Here is an 18,781-nt window from a genome sequence, read left to right on the forward strand (position 1 = left end):
GACCAAGAGACAAGAGATGGTAAAGCAAGGAGGCAGGGGAGGGACAGCCATGGATCCCACAGGGGATTCTGGAAGGGATGCCGGGAGTGAATGATAAGTGTGAGAACAACAGCCCTCCTGTGGTCCAGGGTTTCACTTTTTAAGAGGCCCCGCAGAGCCCCTGCTCTGGGGGACAGCAGCTGCCTCTGTGATGGCAGTGCCTTCCATGCAGGCTGTGAGCCGGCACGTAACAATGATCACCTCACCGAGTCCTCACCTCGATCTGCAGGGAGGTGTTATTATTCTCCATCTTGCAGATGAGGAAACTGAGGCTCAGGGAGGGAGAGGGGCTTGCCCAGGGTCTCACAGCCAGGAGCCAGGGCACCAAGACACAAGTCCCAGAAGCGTGATGGTGGAGCTGTGACCCTGGCTGGGGTGTCCTGGCGGGCAGTGGGCGGGAGGAATCCCCCGCTGTCAGGGACCATCCACCTGCCAGGCTCTGGGCTGGGCCTGTTGCATATTTTGGGGTTTATTGCTCTGCCCTGCAGTCCTAGGGGGGTGTTATTATCCCCATTTCCCTGCCCTGATCATTGAGATCACTTGCGGAGGGTCACAGAGAAGGGTGTGTGGAGCAGGACACAGTCCCTGCCTACAGAGCTCATTCCAGCAGGAAAGTGGTCCCCTAGGTGCAGCACCCACCCGGCACCCTGCACCTCCTCCCTCCTGTGACCCCTTCCCAGCCCTGGGGACCGCCTCTGATGCTGTTACCCAGCCCCTCCCCAGCTTACTCTATCTCATGGCCTCCTACTGACCCCGCCAGGCCCCTGCAGTGTCGCTGTCTGGTCTGAGATGGACGCACCTGGCTGATGGGAGAGAGAGAGAGGCCGGCACATCCCTTCCAGCCAGTTCAGTTCAGTTCAGTCGCTCAGTCATGTCCGACTCTTTGCGACCCCATGAACCACAACGCACCAGGCCTCCCTGTCCATCACCAACTCCCGGAGTCCACCCAAATCCATGTCCATCGAGTCAGTGATGCCATCCAACCATCTCATCCTGTCATCCCCTTCTCCTCCTGCCCTCAATCTTTCCCAGCATCAGGGTCTTTCAAATGAGTCAGCTCTTCGCATCAGGTAGCCAAAGTATTGGAGTTTCAGCTTCAACATCAGTCCTTCCAATGAACACCCAGGGCTGATCTCCATTAGAATGGACTCGTTGGATCTCCTTGCAGTCCAAGGGACTCTCAAGAGTCTTCTCCAACACCACAGTTCAAAAGCATCAATTCTTTGGCACTCAGCTTTCTTTATAGTCCAACTCTCATATCCATACATGACCACTGGAAAAACCACAGCCTTGACTAGACGGACCTTTGTTGGCAAAGTAATGTCTCTGCTTTTTAATGTGCTATCTAGGTTGGTCATAACTTTCCTTCCAAGGAGTAAGCATCTAGCTATTTCAAATCCTGAAAGATGATGCTGTGAAAGTCTATTTCCAGGCAGCCTGAGCCTTTAATGGGGGGTTTCCCAGAGAGGGCAAACCCAACCTCTTCAGAGGGAGACCTCGGCTTGAGCATTGTCAGAGGCGTGATGGTCTGTGGGGACAGAGGTGGTGGAGAAAGGCCCCTCATCTGGGCTGGGGGCCCCTGATGTGCTGAGTGAGAGGGCAGGCCATGTCCCTCTCTAAACCTGGGTGTCTCTGATTGTAAGGTACACCACAGTCCCAATTCCCTATGGGCCCCTGACCTTTGACAAGAGGTTGACATTTCTGCAATCCAGGATGGCTGTGACCCCAGGGAGGTCAGGGGGCCTATGGCAATGCCTGAGAGGACTGGGATCTGGCTCCTCTGCCTTTGAGCCTTTCTTGCCCCTCCCTCTCCTCTAGGCAGCACCAGATCCCATCACAATTTAGCCTTTCTCCTGAGTCTTCTTCTAGACTCATCAACCATGACCCCGCCACCTCTTCTCCCCAAAGCTCCAGATTGGCTCACAGCCTCAGTTCTTCCCTTGAACATGAGCTGGTCTTGGCTCCCTGGCTGGAACACCCCTCCTAATGCTGGCTGTGACTCTGCTCTCCCTTTCCACTCTGTCCTGAACCCCCAAAGCAACTGTCACCCCAGCCCAGGCACAGGCACCCCAGGAGGACCCAGCCGTTCTCACTGCAGACTGCACGACACTGGAAATGAACACCAGGGTCCACCCTGGAAGGCGTGGCAGCTGTGGGGGATTTGCTGTCCCCCATCAGGGGCAGGGCACCTGCATGCAGACACTTCGTTCCCTGTAAAGAGAAGCCCTGGTCCTTGGCAGATGAGTTCAGGCTTTGGTTGCATTTAAATTGCATTAAACTGACAGCTCTTCTGTTGTCAGTTTCTTTCTTTCTTTCTTTGCGGGCCACCTGGCTCTCTCTCTCAAATGCCTCCTTTTGTGTTCTGAGAATTGTTTTCAGTTCCAGCAAAGAAGGTCTCTGGCTTTGCATAAAGTCCAAGTTCTCAGGCCCTAGAGGGACAGCTTTCCACCTGCTTTCCCTCCCTCCTGGCTGGACACTGGACTCACTGAAGGAGTCTTTTGGGCCTAGAAAAGAAAACAACAGTTTCAAAGGCCCTTGCTGAATCATCTGACCTCGGAGAAAATAAAACAGAACTTTAGGTCCCGCCCTGATGCTCCAGGCAGGTTGCATCTATCTGGGATTATCACCCCCTGTCCAAAAACCTTCCACCCCCTACACCTGCCCAGAAGACTTATCACCCCCTGCCCAACTACAAATGCCATCTCAACTAAAGTATACCCAAAACATCCCGCCTGATTAACATTTCCCTTATCGCTTACATAAACCTCCTTGTAAATATGGAGCCTCCCTGATCCCTCTCCACGCTCAGCCTGGTCGTTAGGCCAACTGTTGCCCCTCCTTGCCTGAATAAAGGTAACCTACTTCTGTTGAGGTCGTCTTTCCTTTTTCTGCCTCGGCCTGAACTATACCTTACACTCACTATCTGAGCCACAGAGGAAGGTGACGTGGCACCTTGGAGGTGACACAAAGGTCTCACCATGTGGCCAGAAAGGCCATTGCCCATGAGACCCATGAACCAGCACAGTGGGCCCCCTGCCCCAGGTTCACAGATGAACACATGCCCCACGTTTGCCGGGAAGGGGCCTTGTGATCCTCACTGTAGTGACGCTGACGGTAACTCGTGATCACGGAGCCCTTCCTGTGGGCTCTCACTCCTCCCCTGAACTCTATAAAGTGGGCTCTATGACTATTTCCATTCCTCAGATGAAGACAGTGAGGCTTAGAGAAGTAGGAAACGCACCTCAGCTCACACAGCCAGTAAGCAACACGGAGCATCAAACATCTGTGCATATTGGTGCATCAGCCCCCACGTATATCAGGGGTCCTCGCAAGAGCAAGCCTTGCCCTGCCTCCAAAGACACGCTCTTGTCTCACTGATGACACAAGTCCTCGTGAGTGCTAAGGAAAAGCCTTCCTGTGCACGGGCTGCATGTGCTCCCATGTGTCTAGCGGCACTCTCCCCGTGGACACGGCTAGTCCTGGCCCCCAGGTACTCTGCATCCGGCCTGGCAGTGATCTTGAGTGGCCTCAGCCTACAGCATCTTGAAATGGGGCTTCGGTTCCCAGCCAGAGGCTGAGGTCAGGTCGTGGTGGTAAGAGCACCAAATCCTAGCCACTAGATCAGTGGTCCGTGACAAGGCCCTGGCTCTTTGGCTTGGCAGAAAAGAATTCTCACAAAGATGGAAAGTAGTGAAGCATGTATTAGGAGGAAAAAGAATATAGTGAGTGTGGATAAACACATGGGCGGACGCAGAGTCGCCAAGTGCATGTCTCAAGGTAGTGTGAATCAATTTTATGGGGCACTTCTTCTGGATTTCCTGTGGCCAATCGTTTTGATTTGCCTGGTTCAGAGGCCGTACTTGGTATATCTCAGGATCCTCCCATATGTACACACACAGCTCTTAGGCAAGATGGATTCGACCTCAGAGGCCTATGGGTAGTTAGCATCCCTTAGCATCACGCCCCTTTTGAACTCCAAAGAGCTCTTCTGCGCATGTGTAGTTGGGGGTGGGGGTGGTCTCCTAACTTCGAGAATGAGAAATATGTGCACTCTTAACTTCTCTCTTGGCAGGGCTCAGCCTCCTCCCTCCACTGTCCTACTATTTTCGTCTTGGAGTATTGGTCCACAAAGAACAAATTCCATCTGTTTGCGATGGGGGCCCATCTATCTTCCGCTGCAGCAGGACAGCCTTTGGACTCAGTGATAGACCCACATGCAAGTACCCCCAGTAACACTCTCCACCTGTGCACCCTCCAGGGGCCCGATGGTGAGCCAATCCCAAGAGAAAATGGTCCCGAGGTCCCCCACCCGCACCATGGGACCACAGGCACTTGAAGACCCTTCTCCTTCCTCCCCTTGACCTCGTTTCCCTTCTACTAAGTCCCTCATGCCCACTAACCAACCAGGGGAGCCAGCTCTCCTCAGCAACAGAGGAAGAAAATAGACTGAGATTGTTGCTCTGGCTTAATCGGCTCCAACGTGGAGTATGAGAGATGTGAATTATGGGCTCCCAGCGCTTCATCACCCCGGTTACTGTCATATCTTTATTCATTCTGGAAAAGTAAATTAGAGCTGTCTTTCCAATCTTGTTCTCTGGGAGAAATGAACGGCAGCAAAGAGAGAACTGGCTGTGATGGGGGTGTTTGATAGAACTTCGACCTAGGCTTCCTGCACCCAAAGGCCCATTGCCCTGAAGGCCAGGCTCATCTCCTGGGGATGTGGTTTGGGGCAACTGGACAGACATTTGCCTCTTCTGTGTTTAATCCCAGAAGATTGGTGAAATGGGAGTGGGGTCAGCCCGTCTCCTCCAGTTCTGCTTCCTCACACAGGAGCATGCGTGAAGGGGAGGTCTCATTATCCCCATTTCACAGAGGTGGGCACTGAAGCTTCGAGAGGGCAGGTGCCTCCACAGTCATGCCTCCAGCGAGGGGCATGTGAGGGGGGCTGCTTGCCTCCCGTGTGGGCGTCCCTGGGGTAGGGGCTGTGTCTCATCCGTGGTGGGGGGCCCGCAGAGGCTTGCTGAGGGGACTTGGTTGTGCCCACCCCGTCCTTGCGGCTCAGAAACCAGCAGGGAGAACCGAGCGGCTCTGAGGCCTGGGGGTGGGGCGGATGCTGGGCGGGTCTCTGTCCTTCCATCAGGGAGGCTGGTTCAAGGGGAGGATGGAGGAGAAAGCCCAGCTCAATGCAGATGCGCCCACAACACCTCTTGGTCCTTAGGGCTCCAGGTGGAGGGCAGAGCGCGTCTGGGAGACTGGACCTGGGAGGGTGACCATCTCCACTCAGCTGACAGTTCAGGCTCCTGTGAGCCAGTCAGGAGGTGGTGGAGAAAAGAAGGCTGTGGGCAGCCGAGGAGGGGGTGAGCTCCCAGCGTCTGATGCTGCCGGCTCCTGCCTCCCTCCAGCTCCCTCCCCGCCAGCGTCTCTCACAGCCTCTCCCCATCACTCTCGCTCTCCCTTTCTCTGTGTATTCATCTCTCCCTATCTTTTTTCTGTCTTGCTATCTGTGCCCTTTTCTCTTCTCTGCCCCCACACTCCATTTGTTCCCTCCGCCTGTCTGAATTGTATCTCTCCATCTCTGGACGCGGGTGCTGGGGCAGCGGTGGGTGGGTGTGAGTGTATTTCTCATTCTCTTTATGCCTCTGTCACACCCTCATTTTTATACCCGCTCCCAAAGGCTCTCTTTCTTTCTCTCTGTGTGCGTTTGCATGTACGTGTTTCTGTGTCTTTCTTTATGTGTTTTTCCACCTTTATCTCCCTCTAGGTGTCTCTTTTTCTTTTTTTTGCTTTTCTCTTCTCTGTGTGCCTCTCTTCCCATTTTTCTCTCTCCTCTGCTGGTTGCCGTCTCTCTCTCCCTCATCTCTCCTTGTACTTGCTTCCTCTTTCCAGGTATCTCTGTCTCTCTCTGTCTGTCTCTTTCTCTCCACCCTGTCATAGAGGAGCACAGAGGATGATCACACAGAGGCTGATGGGTGGGAAGGAACTGACCCGCCAGAAGGGTGCCTCCAAGCCTGGGGAACAGCCTGTGTGGAAACTGATCATGTGGTTTTGGTCTGATTGAGATTCAAGAGAAGAAAGTCTTGGAGGGCTATGGAAGTGGGGGTGGGGGCAGAGGGAGGTCTAGCCCAGCCAGCATGGGGCAGGGCCAAGAGGACTCTGAAGGCTATGAGGAATAAAGGCCAACTTCTTGGAGTGTTCTTTCCCTTCGTGCCTGCAGGGACGGTTTCCAGTTCCATAGGGACATGGGAGTATTGGTTATACTCACGACAAGTTTCGTGAGCCTCAGCTCCTGAGCAGTGCAGCTCAGAGGCCCATGTAACATCCAGACGAGAGATGGGACATTCTCCCCAGAGCAACCTACCTGTCCAGCACCTCCTGTGCCTTGCAGGGTCACTGCCTGTTGGAGCAGGGAGAGACCCCGGTGCTCAGCAGAGGCTCAGACTCCTGGAGACACCATCACTGGCGGCAGAGGTGGGAGGCCTCACTGATGGCCTTCAGGGGCCAGCAGTCCAGGAGGAGGGCAGAGTGGATGCTGAGGATGGGCGGAGCCCTCAGCATGTGCCGCACCCACCACAGATGCTCAGATCCACCTGGGGAGACCCAGGAGGGAAGTGAGGTTCAGTGGTCCTCAGCTAATGTGGCCCCCTTGCAGGTGGACAAGACAGAGGCATCCTGGTTGCCATGAGAATAACCTGCCAGGAGAATAACCCTCTGAGGGAGGCGGTGTGCTGGAGATGCCATCAGGTGCTTCTAGGAAAAGGACTCCATCGTGAAATCTGCGTGGGTAACTGCATTAGGTTTTCTTTTTGTCTTTGTTTCTTTTCCAAAACAACTTCAAATTCTCAGAGGCTGATAGCAGTAAACATTTATCTTTCTCACTTATGAATCTGCAGGCTCCTGGGGTGGAGGTCTGCTTCAGGCTTTGGATGAATTTCTGGGCCACTCCTAGGCCTCTCTTGGAACCAGGGGCTCCCTGTTCTCCTCGGGGCCCTTGGCCAAAATGTGACAAAGGTGAATGCATGAGTGAGTCATGCCTCTTAAGGCCTCAGCTCAGAACTGGCAACAGCCACTTCCACCAGTGTTCCATTGACCACCGTAAATTCCACGGCCACACTCAACATCAGAAAGAGTCGGAAACGTGCTTTACCTACTCCAGGGTCACGAGGCAGAAGGAAGGAGGAGGGAACCGGGAGTAAATCCCACCTGCCTCCTTAACAGGCTTCCCAGGTGGGGCTAGTGGTAAAGAACACATCTGCCAATGCAGGAGACATAAAAGACGTGGGTTCAGTCGCCTGGTCGAGAAGATCCCCTGGAGGAGGGCGTGGCAACCCACTCCAATATTCTTGCCTGGACAATCCCATGGACAGAAGAATCTAGTGGGCTACAGTCCACGGAATTGCAAAGAGTTGGACACAACTGAAGTGACTTACACACACACACACACACACCTCCTTAACACTGCAGACTCAGCCCCCAGGCTCCACTTGTCTCTGTGCGGTCCCCAAGCTCTCTGGACTCCTTACCCTTAGTATTAGGTCAGCTGACTTGAGCCCTTTGGGGCACTGTGGGACATCCAGTCTCCCAGGGCTTAGGATCCTGCTCCCTCTGGTTTCTGGATTCTGCTCAGTGTTACCCCTCTCCATCTGCCGCTCTCCATTCCTCCCTACACTGAGCTTGGAACCCATGCTGGAATTCTCCAACCCTCCCTCTGGCCTGGCAAAACAAAGGGCTATCTATTTTGAGTTTCTATTCTCAGTATTACAAAAGATGATTGAAGATTTATTATTGTTATTCTTATTGTTGTTGTTTTGCCTCAAACATGATGAAACGCCTCTCCCCACTTGCCTGCCTGAGCCAGCCAGAGCTTCAGGAAGACCGCCTCCGCCTGCCCGCTGCAGCAGCCCCCAGGCCTTGCGCAGTGTTTTCTTCCATCCCGCTGCGCGTATTAGCACATGAAAGGTGTACTTGGCCCAGGAAACGATCTTTCCTGGAACATCTATTATGGGTCCTCTGACAGTGGATGGGGTGGGAAGAGCTCTCTAGGCTTTAGGGAGCTTGTGAGGATTAAAAGAAGGAAATCTTGTCGGGGGCCCCTGGGCACTGCTAGAAGCCCAGTCAGTGTTTGTTCCCCTTTTCTTTAAAGAACACCCCACCTTAGGTGACCCTGTAATGCTGTCAAGCCAGCATGTTCAGAGAGAGCAAGGGGACACTGCTATGAATCACATCCAGACAACAGGTGTACGCTGGGGCTGTCCCAAGTCAAGTGGGATTTGTGGCTGCCCTGCCCAACCGTGGTGGCTCAGACGGTAACGAATCTGCCTGCAATGCAGGAGACCAGGGGTCTATCCCAGGGTTGGCAAGATTCCCTGGAGAGGGGAATGGCAACCCAACCCAGTATTCTTGCCTGGAGAATTTCATCGACAGAGGAGCCTGCAGGGCTACAATCCATGGGGTCACAAAGAGTCAGACACAACTGAGTGACTAACACTTTCACACTGCCCAACCCTGGGCCTTATCACAGACTCTGGTGTCTCTGCTCCCTTCCGCTTCCATGGAGATAGGGTGGCAAGGGGGTGGCGTGGGTAGGGAGGCCCCACGCCCACTCGCATAGCACAGGGCTGCCTCCTGGCCCTGATATGAGGCCCTGAGGTGGTCAGGGCCTGTGGAAACCAGCTGGGACTCAGATTCTGACAGATCATTCAGCCTTGCCTTCAGCCTCTCTGGGTAAGGGTGTACTCAGGGATGGATCACAGGCACACACCTGCTGGACTCCAGCCTTCCACTCTTCTGCCACAAGCTGATCCTGGAAGCTGTTGTTTTTCGTTCTTTGTGACAGAATTAGAAAAGCCTCTGGGAGAGATCCTTCCCGCCAAGGGTTCCACCTGTAAACCCCCTTGTCCCACCCCCAGTGCACAGCAGCTGACTGCTCCTGGCTCAGCAGAGAGGGGACCTGACTTCCCTGGATGAGCTGGGCTGAGAATGGACAACCCTCAGTCAGACCTGGGTCAGATGGTGGCTCTGCCACTGTGTGACTTAGAGCAGGTCACTGCACCCTCTGTTCCCTCATCTGCAGAGTAAGTCTAATTACATCTTTCTCCCAGGACTCTTAGGAGAACCTAGTGGGTCCTTTGGTTGGGGGAGTGTATATAATTCCCTCAGTTCTGTCTCACCGCAGCAAAGATTTGAAACGGTGGACCAGCGTTACAGCTCAGTTACAGCTCAGTTTTATTTGGCAAGCAAAGGATAGTACACCCTCAAGGCATGAGGGTGGGCCAACCCCAAAATAAAGGGAGCTCAATCTTGGCTCCTCTTTTTATATGTTTTCTCTCCTCCCCCTGAGCCTGCCCTATGTAAACTGGGCTAGGCAGGAGGGCTGTTTGTTTCACCTGAAGTTCTCACTCCGGTCCTCGGATTTTCTTTTGCTCCATTTTTGCGGGCTTTTCCCTTTCTTTATCTTTTAGCCTCTGCCATTTTGGACTCCTTTTTCCTATTCTAACTACCTAACACCTTGAAATCAGAGTCTCATTTCTGCTCCCATGAGGTCAAATCCCACTAGTCTTTAAGCAAGCACATATTGTGTGCATGCATGCGTAGACCCAGGGCATGTACACACAGCACCCCCTCCCCCCCTGCCCCGCCTCCGCCACCACCCAGGATGCATCTGGAATGTATTCTGCCCTTTGGTTTCCAGATCCTCCCCATCAGGAGTTCATCTCAGATCCTCCTTCTCCAGGATGTTTCCTCAAGCTAGCTAGAGCATCCAGTCCCTGGCCCATCCTGGGGAGGGTGACCTCTCCCCATGTTGTGCTCCCAAAGCTTAAATGGGCCCCCACGACCTATGTGTCACCTTACCCCTTCATTCTTTATATACATGATTTATCCAGTCATGCAAATAACATATAATAAGTCCCTACTGTGTGCCAGCACAGTCTAAAGTCATGTGAATGAGATTTGATTCCTGCCCTTAAAAGCTCTTGGTATAGAAGGCAAGACATCTGTTTCACCTTGGCATTTAATCCTCAACCAATGAGCAGAGACCAACCTAGACGGGCCTTTTGGTGGCGGATCCTGGGCCATACCAGGAAGATGATCCCACAGCACTGGGGGCCTCCCCTCCCCTACACTGGATACATTCAGCCTCCAGGCTGGAGTCCTAGGGAGCTGGCGAGGCACGGTCACCTCTTTCTCTCCCCAGGAGCACTAATCACAACTCACCTGCTGCTCTGGGGAATGATCACCTGTCAGGATTCATTCGAGCCCTTGGCCTCCCAGAGACTCTCCCATCCCCCACCAGGCCGTTCTGCTGGCAGCCGAGGAACTGCTCCCCTAGATGTTAGGAGAGTGAAATTACTTCTCCCCCACCTCCTTGTTGGATGTAGCAGGGGGGTGCTGGGACGTTTCAGTTCTGCCGGACCTGATAATGGAACTGTTGTGGTCAGACCAGCCGTGGGAGGTGAGCAGTGAGGATTCCAGAAACTCCTGGAGATTGTCTGCCATGCAGACCTTCTCAGATTAGATTGGCTCAGGGAGCTATTTCAGACTCTTAAATTGCATCTGGAGCTCTTCTTGCCCTGACCCTCAGCAGGCCTGTCACTGTGATTCTCTCAGACTCCAGTTCCCACAGACCCACTAGTGGGTCTGGGCTTGAATCCCCAGGTAGTAAGTGACCAGTGTACCACTGCCAGCAGGATCATGGTGGTGTGGGAAAATGGGATAATAATTGTTTTGATTGGGTCCATTTCTGTTACAAGAAACACATATCCAAGTTGGCTTATTAAAGGTTGAAAAAAGGAATTTATAGGCTCATGTAACTGAGAAGTTTAAGGGAATCCAGGTACAGCTGGATCCAGGTATTCAGATGAGGTTGTCAGGCATCCATTACACCCAATCTCTTGCCTCTGCTTTCCTCTGAATGGGCTTCACTCCCAGGTAGACCCTCTCCTCCTGGAGGCTCCCAGTAGCTTCAGTAGAAAAAAAGTACTTTGCTTACCCAATATTCCAACAGAGTCCCAGGATGGAGTCTCACTGGTCCAGGCTGAGTCACATGTCCTCCCCTGAACCAATTACTGTGGCCTGGATCCCATGCTAGCCATGACTGTACATGTGCATATACTGTTCCTGTCACCTGGAGCAGGCTTCTCCTTCATCTTCCCAGCTGCATCTCCTAATCATCAAAACCAAGGTCAGCACCTCTTTCCATGAATGCTTGCCCAACTCCATCCCCTCGTCTGCTTTAGGCTCCCCTGCTCCGAGTCCCTGTTGCATTCTATCTTGGCAAGCATCACATGATCACTATGGATTTATATGCTGATTCTCATTTCACTGTAAATGTAATGAAATTGAAGGTAGGCAGGCACTCAGTATTGCCTACCACTGGCCCCTCAGCACAGGCTCAGGGACACAGTTGCTGCTGTTGTTCAGTGTCTAAGTCATGTCCAGCTCTTTGTGACCCCATGGACTGCAGGACTGCGGCACACCAGGCTTCCCTGTCCTCCACTGTCACCCAGAGGTATCTCCAGGTATACAGTAGGCGCTCAGTAAATATTTGCTGAAGCAGGAAATGGTTAGTGGGGAGTGAGGGAGGTTCTGGCACATATTCAGAAGGCAGAGGATTAAGGCTTGAACTGGGCAGTGGCTGGGGGAGGAGGGACTGACACCAGACACATCCAGTGGGAATTGTGAGGTTATCCCTGCCACTCCCTCCCTCTGTGAGCTCAGATTCTGATCCAGGAGTCAGAGAACCATTGAGGTGACCCCACCTCACTCAGCCTTGAACTCTCAGTCACCCACCTGCTATCCACACTTGAGAAGTCCATGAGATGTTAGCCTCAGAACTGGACTACAATCTCCTTTCGCATCTGGGAGGGGAACACAGTTCCACTCCTCACAGTGAAGAGAGCTCTGTCTAGGACAAAATCTCTCCAGGGACTTGGAGGAGCCCATGCCTTTGCTGAGCAGCTCCGGAGGGAGGGTGATCAGAGCCCTGCTTTCTCAGCCTGCTGTGTGATCTTAGGTCAGGCATTGCGCTCTCTGTAGCTCACTTTATCCTTCTGGCCAGTGGGGATGACAACTGCATCAATTTTCTAGGGCTGCCATGATAAAGTGTCACAAAGTGGTGACTAAAAACAACAGAAACTGATCGTCTCATGGTTCTGGAGGCAAGAGGTCCAAAATAAAGGCGTCAGCAGGGTCACGCTCCCCCCAGAGCCTCTGGGGAGGAGTCATCCTTGCCTCTTCCAGCCTATCTTGCCACTTCCATCTTCACAGGGCATTCACCTTGTGTGTTTCTTTGTCTAAATTCCCCCTTTCTTACAAGGACACCAGTCCTATTGGATGAAGACTCACCCTGATGACCTCATGTTAATCTGATTACATCTGCAAAGACCTTGTTTTCAAACAAGTCTCATTCATCAGTACTGGGATTAGGTCTTCACTCTGTCTTTGTGAGGGGCACAAACTTGTAACATCACTTAACCGGGTTTTTGAGATAATTAAGAAATGAATGTGAAGAGCATTGTGCAATCGTGGACCCTTGATAAGATGAAGAACCTGGACTGGCTACTGTTCTGGGGTCCCTGCCAGGCTTGTGACTCTGTGCCCTTTGATTTCTACAAAGGTTTTTACAGCCTCCCAAGAAGGGGGCCCTGGTCACTCAGAAACATTAGCACCGCGGGTGAGGAGATGTGATGAATGGGCTATGTCTCCTGATTCTCCTGCTGTCACATTTAAAGAAGGTTCCAAGCCCAACCACTCAGTCACTGTCATGGAACATTCCAGAGCTAGCACCCACATCCTTCCCACTAATGAGGCTCAGCCCTCACCCTAATCTTTTCCCTCTTTGCCCTTCTTGTCACATCCAGGAGAAAAGTGGTGTTCAAGTTGTCTGTCTGCCAGAGGAAAAGAGATGCCTTGGCTGAAGTGAAGGCTGAGGTGACATTCTCTGGGTCTGTCTTTCTGGTGTGGCTGTTTCTGAGGGAATCTTAACTGTGGTCATAGTGTGGTATCTTCTCCATCCACGTGACTGTGTATGGCATAATCTGTAGCAGCATCTTGACTCATTGATTTAAGAAATGCATTGAATTCCTTGAGAAACATGAAGTCAAGTCAACCTACGAGATGGAGACTATAGGCAATTTATCATTGGGTTATATAAAATAATCAGCTTTGAATAGTAATGGAGTTTGTGCTTCAAATAGGAGACACCAAACATCCCCATATTTCCCAACATCCTTTGCAGTTAGGTTGCCACCATGTGACTAGTAATGGCCAATGGGCTGAGAGCAAAAGTAACATACATATTTTTGGTTTCAGGTAATTAATAGTGGGAGTGATGCCTCCATTCCTCCTTTCCTTAGCAGTGGTGACCACAGGATCCCAGATGGGAGAGACAGACCTTCTCTATCTTGTCCACTTCTGGCCCTAGTACATAGAAAAGAGGCACTTGGAGATATTCCATAAACATGGGATGCATGAAATAATGACTTTTCTACATAAATGTCCAACATTTCTTCTTTAAGCCACTGAAAGAAAACTCTTTCTCCAGATTTGGCTTGAAAACATGTTCTGCCTTTCTCTGTCTTGTCTGGTTCAAGTTCCAAGGTCCCTTTCCTGGGGTGTGCTGATGCCCCTGCTCCCACTCTTGTGTCTCACATTGTCAGAATCTTCCTCACAAGGGCTTTCACAAAAACAAAGTTTTTTATTTCAGTGAGGTTCAATTTAATTAATATTTTCTCTTGATGGTTCACACTTTTGTCATCAAATCTAAGAACTCTTTACCTGGCCTTAGATTAGGAAGACTTTCTTCTATATTTTATTCTAAAAGTTTTATTTTTTACATTTATGTATATGATCCATTGAAAGAGAAGAGTGAAAACACGGGCTTAAAACTCAATATTTAAAAATCTAAGATCATGGCATCCAGTCCCATCACTTCATGGCAAATAGATGGGGAAAAGGTGAAAACAGTGACATTTTATTTCTTGGGCTCCAAAATCACGGATGGTGACTGCAGCCATGAAATTAAAAGATACTTTCTACTTGGAAGAAAAGCTGTGACAAACCTAGGTGGTATATTAAAAAGCAGAGACATCACTTTAGTAACAAAGTCAAAACTATGGTTTTTCCAGTAGTCATGTCTGGATGTGAGAGTTGGACCACAAAGAAGGCTGAGTGCTGAACAATTGATGGTTTCAAATTATGTTTCTAGAGAAGACTCTTAAGAGTCCCTTGGAGAGCAAAGAGATTAAACTAGTTAATTCTAAAGGAAATCAACCCTGAATATTCACTGAAAAGACTGATGCTGAAGCTGAAGATCCAATACTTGGGCCACTTGATGTGAAGAGCTGACTCATTGGAAAAGACTTGATGCTAGGAAAGACTGAGGGCAGGAGGAAAAGGGGACAACAGAGAATGAGATGGATGGATGGCATCACTGACTCAATGAGCATGAGTTTGAGTAAACTCTAGGAGATAGTGAAGGACAGGGAAGCTTGGTGCGCTGCAGTCCATGGGGTTGCAAAGAATTGGACGTGACTGAACAACTGACAACAACATATGATCCATTATGAGCTTTGTATGAGTTGAGGTTAATTTTGTTGTTTATAAATGTGTAATTTCTGAGGTCTTCTTGTTGGGTAGGCTATTCTTCCTCCATGGAATTGCTTTTGCACTTTTGTCAAAAATCATTTGAATGCATTTGGCTAGGTCTACTTCTGAGTTCTGTTTTCTGTTCCATTGATCTATGAGTCTATGGGGAAACAATGGAAACCATGACAGACTTTATTTTCTTGGGCTCCAAAATCACTGCAGATGGTGACTGCAGCCATGAAATTAAAAGACGCTTGCTTCTTGGAAGAAAAGCTACGACCAACCTAGACAGCATACTAAAAAACAGAGACATTATTTTGCCAACAAAGGTCCATCTAGTCAAAGCTATGTTTTTTCCAGTAGTCATGTATGGATGTGAGAGTTGGACCTTAAAGAAAGCTGAGCACTGAAGAATTGATGCTTTTGAACAGTGGTGTTGGAGAAGACTGTTGAGAGTCTCTTGGACTGCAAGGAGATCAAACCAGTCAATTCTAAGGAAATCAGTCCTGACTATTCATTGGAGGACTGATGCTGAAGTTGAAGCTCTGATAATTTGACCACCTGATGGGAAGAACTGACTCATTGGAAAAGACCCTGATGCTGAGAAAATTGAAGGCAGGAGGAGAAGGGGACAACAGAGGATGAGATGGTTGGATGGCATCACTGACTCAATGGACATGAGTTTGAGCAACCTCTGAAAGTGGTGATGGACAGGGCAGCCTGGCATGCTGCAGTCCATGTGGTCATAAAGAGTTGGACATGGCTGAGCAACTGAACTGAACTGAACTGATGTGTCTATCCTTCTACCAAAATCTCAGTATCTTGATTAATGTAGCTGTATAGTACATCTTCGGAGAGGGCAATGGAAACCAGTACTCCAGTACTCTTGCCTGGCAAATTCCATGGATGGAGGAGCCTGGTAGGCTGCAGTCCATGGGGTTGGGAAGAGTCGGACATGACTGAGCAACTTCACTTTCACTTTTCACTTTCATGCGTTGGAGAAGGAAATGGCAACCCACTCCAGTATTCTTGCCTTGAGAATCCCAGGGATGGTGGAGCCTGGTGGGCTGCTGTCTATGGGGTCGCACAGAGTCGGACACGACTGAAGTGACGCAGCAGCAGCAGCAGCATAGTACATCTTAACATTACATAGTGTGATTCCTCCCATTTTTTTCCTTGTCAAGATTGTTTTAGCTGTCCTAGGTTCTGTGTTTTTCTATATACAGTTTAGAATAAGCTTGCCTATGTTTACAAAAAGCCTTCCTGGCATTTTGTTAACAATTGTGTTAAACCTGTGTATCAATTTGGTGAGAGTTGACATCTTTAATATGTTGAATATTCAGATCCATGAGCACAGTCTGTTTCTCCATTTATTTATTTAGGTCTTCCAAAATTTCTTTTATCACTAATTTATAATTTTCAGCATACAGATTCTGGATGTATTTTGTTAAGTGCATAGCTAAATGCTTCATTTTCTTTGATACAGTTTTAAGTAGTACTGTGTTTTTAATTTTGGTTTCTGTGTGTTCAGTTAGTTTATAGGAATATAATTGGTTTTAGTGCATTGATTTTGTATATCCAGAAGCCTTGCTGAACACACTTAATTCTGGGAAGTATTTTGAAGATTCCTTGGAATTTTCTATACAGACAACCTGTCATCTGCAAGGAGAGATAGTTTTATTTCTTCTTATTCAAACTGTATGTCTTTTATTTCTTTTTCTTACCTTATTGCAATGGCTGTGAATTTTAGTACTATGTTCCTTAGGGACATAGGAGTGAAAAAAGCAGATATACTTGACTTGTTTCTAATCTTGGTCAGAAATCATTCAGTGTTTCACCACTAAGTTAAATGTGGGTTTTGCATGGATGTTCTTTATTTTCTGGAAGAGATTGTATATCTTTGTCATAGTGGTAAAATTAACTCACTCAGTATTATTTGAAAGTGTTAGTCACTCAGTCGTGTCTGACTCTTTGTGACCCTATGGGCTGTAGCTTGCCAGGTTCCTCTGTCCATGGAATTCTCCAGGCAAGAAAACTGGAGTGGGTAGCCATCCCCTTCTCCAGGGGATCTTCCAAACCTAGGGACTGAACCCAGGTCTCCCACATTGCAGGCAGATTCTTTATTGTCTGAGCCACCAGAAAAGCCCCCGATATCATGTACTGAACATCTACTATGTGCTGGGCACTGTGCTGGGGCTGGACTTAGTGATGAAGACATGTGTTATGGTTCAGCCTTTGGGGGAGTGGATATTCTAGAAACAGAATTCTCATGTCAGCTGCTTTGCCAGTGGTGTCTTAAGTCTCAGTCCTTGTGATGATAATAACGCTTTAGGGGGCCTGCTGGAAGCATCTGCTTCCCTGATTCTAAACCCAGCAGAGGGTCCCGGGCATGGCATATAGAGAACGGGTCTCCCCTTTATCACTGATTAAGCTGTTGCTGGAGTATGGGACACATCCTGCAGGCCTATGGACCCCTACTGTGGGCCCCAGGATTAGAGAGCAGTCACCCCATTACTGGAGGCAACACTGGACCCCATAGGCTTCCTCAGGGTCAGGGTGTTGGGAGTCATTGCTGTAAAACCTCTGGCAGTGGGAACGCAGCAGATGGCAAGCTTCCGAAGACAGTCAGGCTCCCAAAGAGAGAGTGATAAGGGTGGGCCCCATGAGCTGGTCCTGCTCTCCTCAAACTCCCCCAGTTCTTTGGGAAGGAAAGGCAAGGGCATCTGTAGGACCACCCTCCCCGAGGACCCTAGGAGTAGGAGGGAGCCTCCTCCCAGCTCTTAATAATTAATAGTGTGCCCGCTCACCGTACTACGCTAGGCAGGGCAGTCATCATCTCACAGAGGAGGCAATGGAGAAACAGAGGTTTAGAAAAACTGACTCACTCTTCCAAATCCCTGGAAAGTGGGAATTAGAAAATGGACTCAGGTATGATCCTCAGCCACCCCTCTTCATCACCCCCCACAGTGACCACACCAGGTTCTGGACCCTGCTGGTCTTGTCCTCCGCCCTCATGGGGCTGATATGATGTTGACCAGCTCTGATAGCAGAAAGTGCTTCTTCCTTCTGAATTCCTACCTGCTTCCTGGAAGATTCTGCCAATTGGTCCTTGTTTTGCCCTCTAGAGCTGCATAGTGACTTTAATCTCCTCACTAGCAGCAGAATAAATTTAATAAACTCCATTAAAGTATGTAATCTCATAGACAAGGTGCAGAATTTCTGTGCTTCAGACTTTTTTTTCCCGTAATTACTAGCACCATGGAAATTGCAGGGATTAGAGACTCTACTGGAGACGGAGACAGATTGTGTCATCAAGAAAGTACAAATGAACTGAAACTGCTGCACAATAAGGTGGGCTGGGATTTGCATTACATTAGGAGGCAGGTTTCTTCCCATTAACTCCATGGGACCAAACTTTGAGAATTTGTTTAGGAAATGGGAAGGTAGTTCGGGTAGGGGTGGTGATTTAGTGGCTGCTGCTGCTGCTGCTGCTAAGTCGCTTCAGTCGTGTCCGACTCTGTGACCCCATAGACGGCAGCCTCCCAGGCTCCCCCGTCCCTGGGATTCTCCAGGCAAGAACACTGGTATGGGTTGCCATTTCCTTCTCCAATGCATGAAAGTGAAAAGTGAAAGTGAAGTCGCTCATCGTGTCCGACCCTCAGCGACCCCATGGACTGCAGCCTACCAGGCTCCTCCATCCATGGGAGTTTCCAGGCAAGAGTACTGGAGTGGGGTGCCATTGCCTTCTCCGGATTAAGCGGCAGCTCATCTTAAGAAGGATTTCCCTGGTGGTACAGGGGATGGGAGTCTGCCTGCCAATGCAGGGGACATGGGTTTGATCCTTGGTCCAGGAAGATTCCATGTGATGTGAATAAACTAAAGCCCATGCTCCACAACTACGGAGACTGTGCTCTAGAGCCTGAGAATTGCAACTACTGAGCCCATGCGCCATAACTACTGAGCCCATGCGCCTAGAGCCTGTACTCTACAACAAGGGAAGGTGCCGCAGTGAAAGCCTGTGCACCACAACAAAGAGTGACCCCTGCTCACCGCAACTAGAGGAAGCCCACGCACAGCAGTGAACATGCAGCGCCACCAAAAAAAGATTTATTAAATGTCTGAAGGGAGCAGTGGCGATCTAGGCTAATCCTATTTTCCG

The 18,781-nt window shown here is 50.0% G+C and overlaps 1 long non-coding RNA gene across 1 annotated transcript; it reads right to left on the reverse strand.

The window, feature by feature from the left end:
• Positions 1-10,802: 10,802 nt before the first annotated feature.
• Positions 10,803-11,810, reverse strand: LOC112442419 (uncharacterized). Its single transcript, XR_003030516.2, has 2 exons — positions 11,162-11,810; positions 10,803-10,997 (listed from the first exon to the last, which is right to left on the reverse strand). It is a non-coding gene; the product is annotated as an uncharacterized lncRNA (long non-coding RNA).
• Between the last annotated feature and the right edge of the window lie 6,971 nt (positions 11,811-18,781).

Source organism: Bos taurus, chromosome 2 (genome assembly GCF_002263795.3).
Source record: "Bos taurus isolate L1 Dominette 01449 registration number 42190680 breed Hereford chromosome 2, ARS-UCD2.0, whole genome shotgun sequence".
NCBI classification, from domain to species: domain Eukaryota; kingdom Metazoa; phylum Chordata; class Mammalia; order Artiodactyla; family Bovidae; genus Bos; species Bos taurus.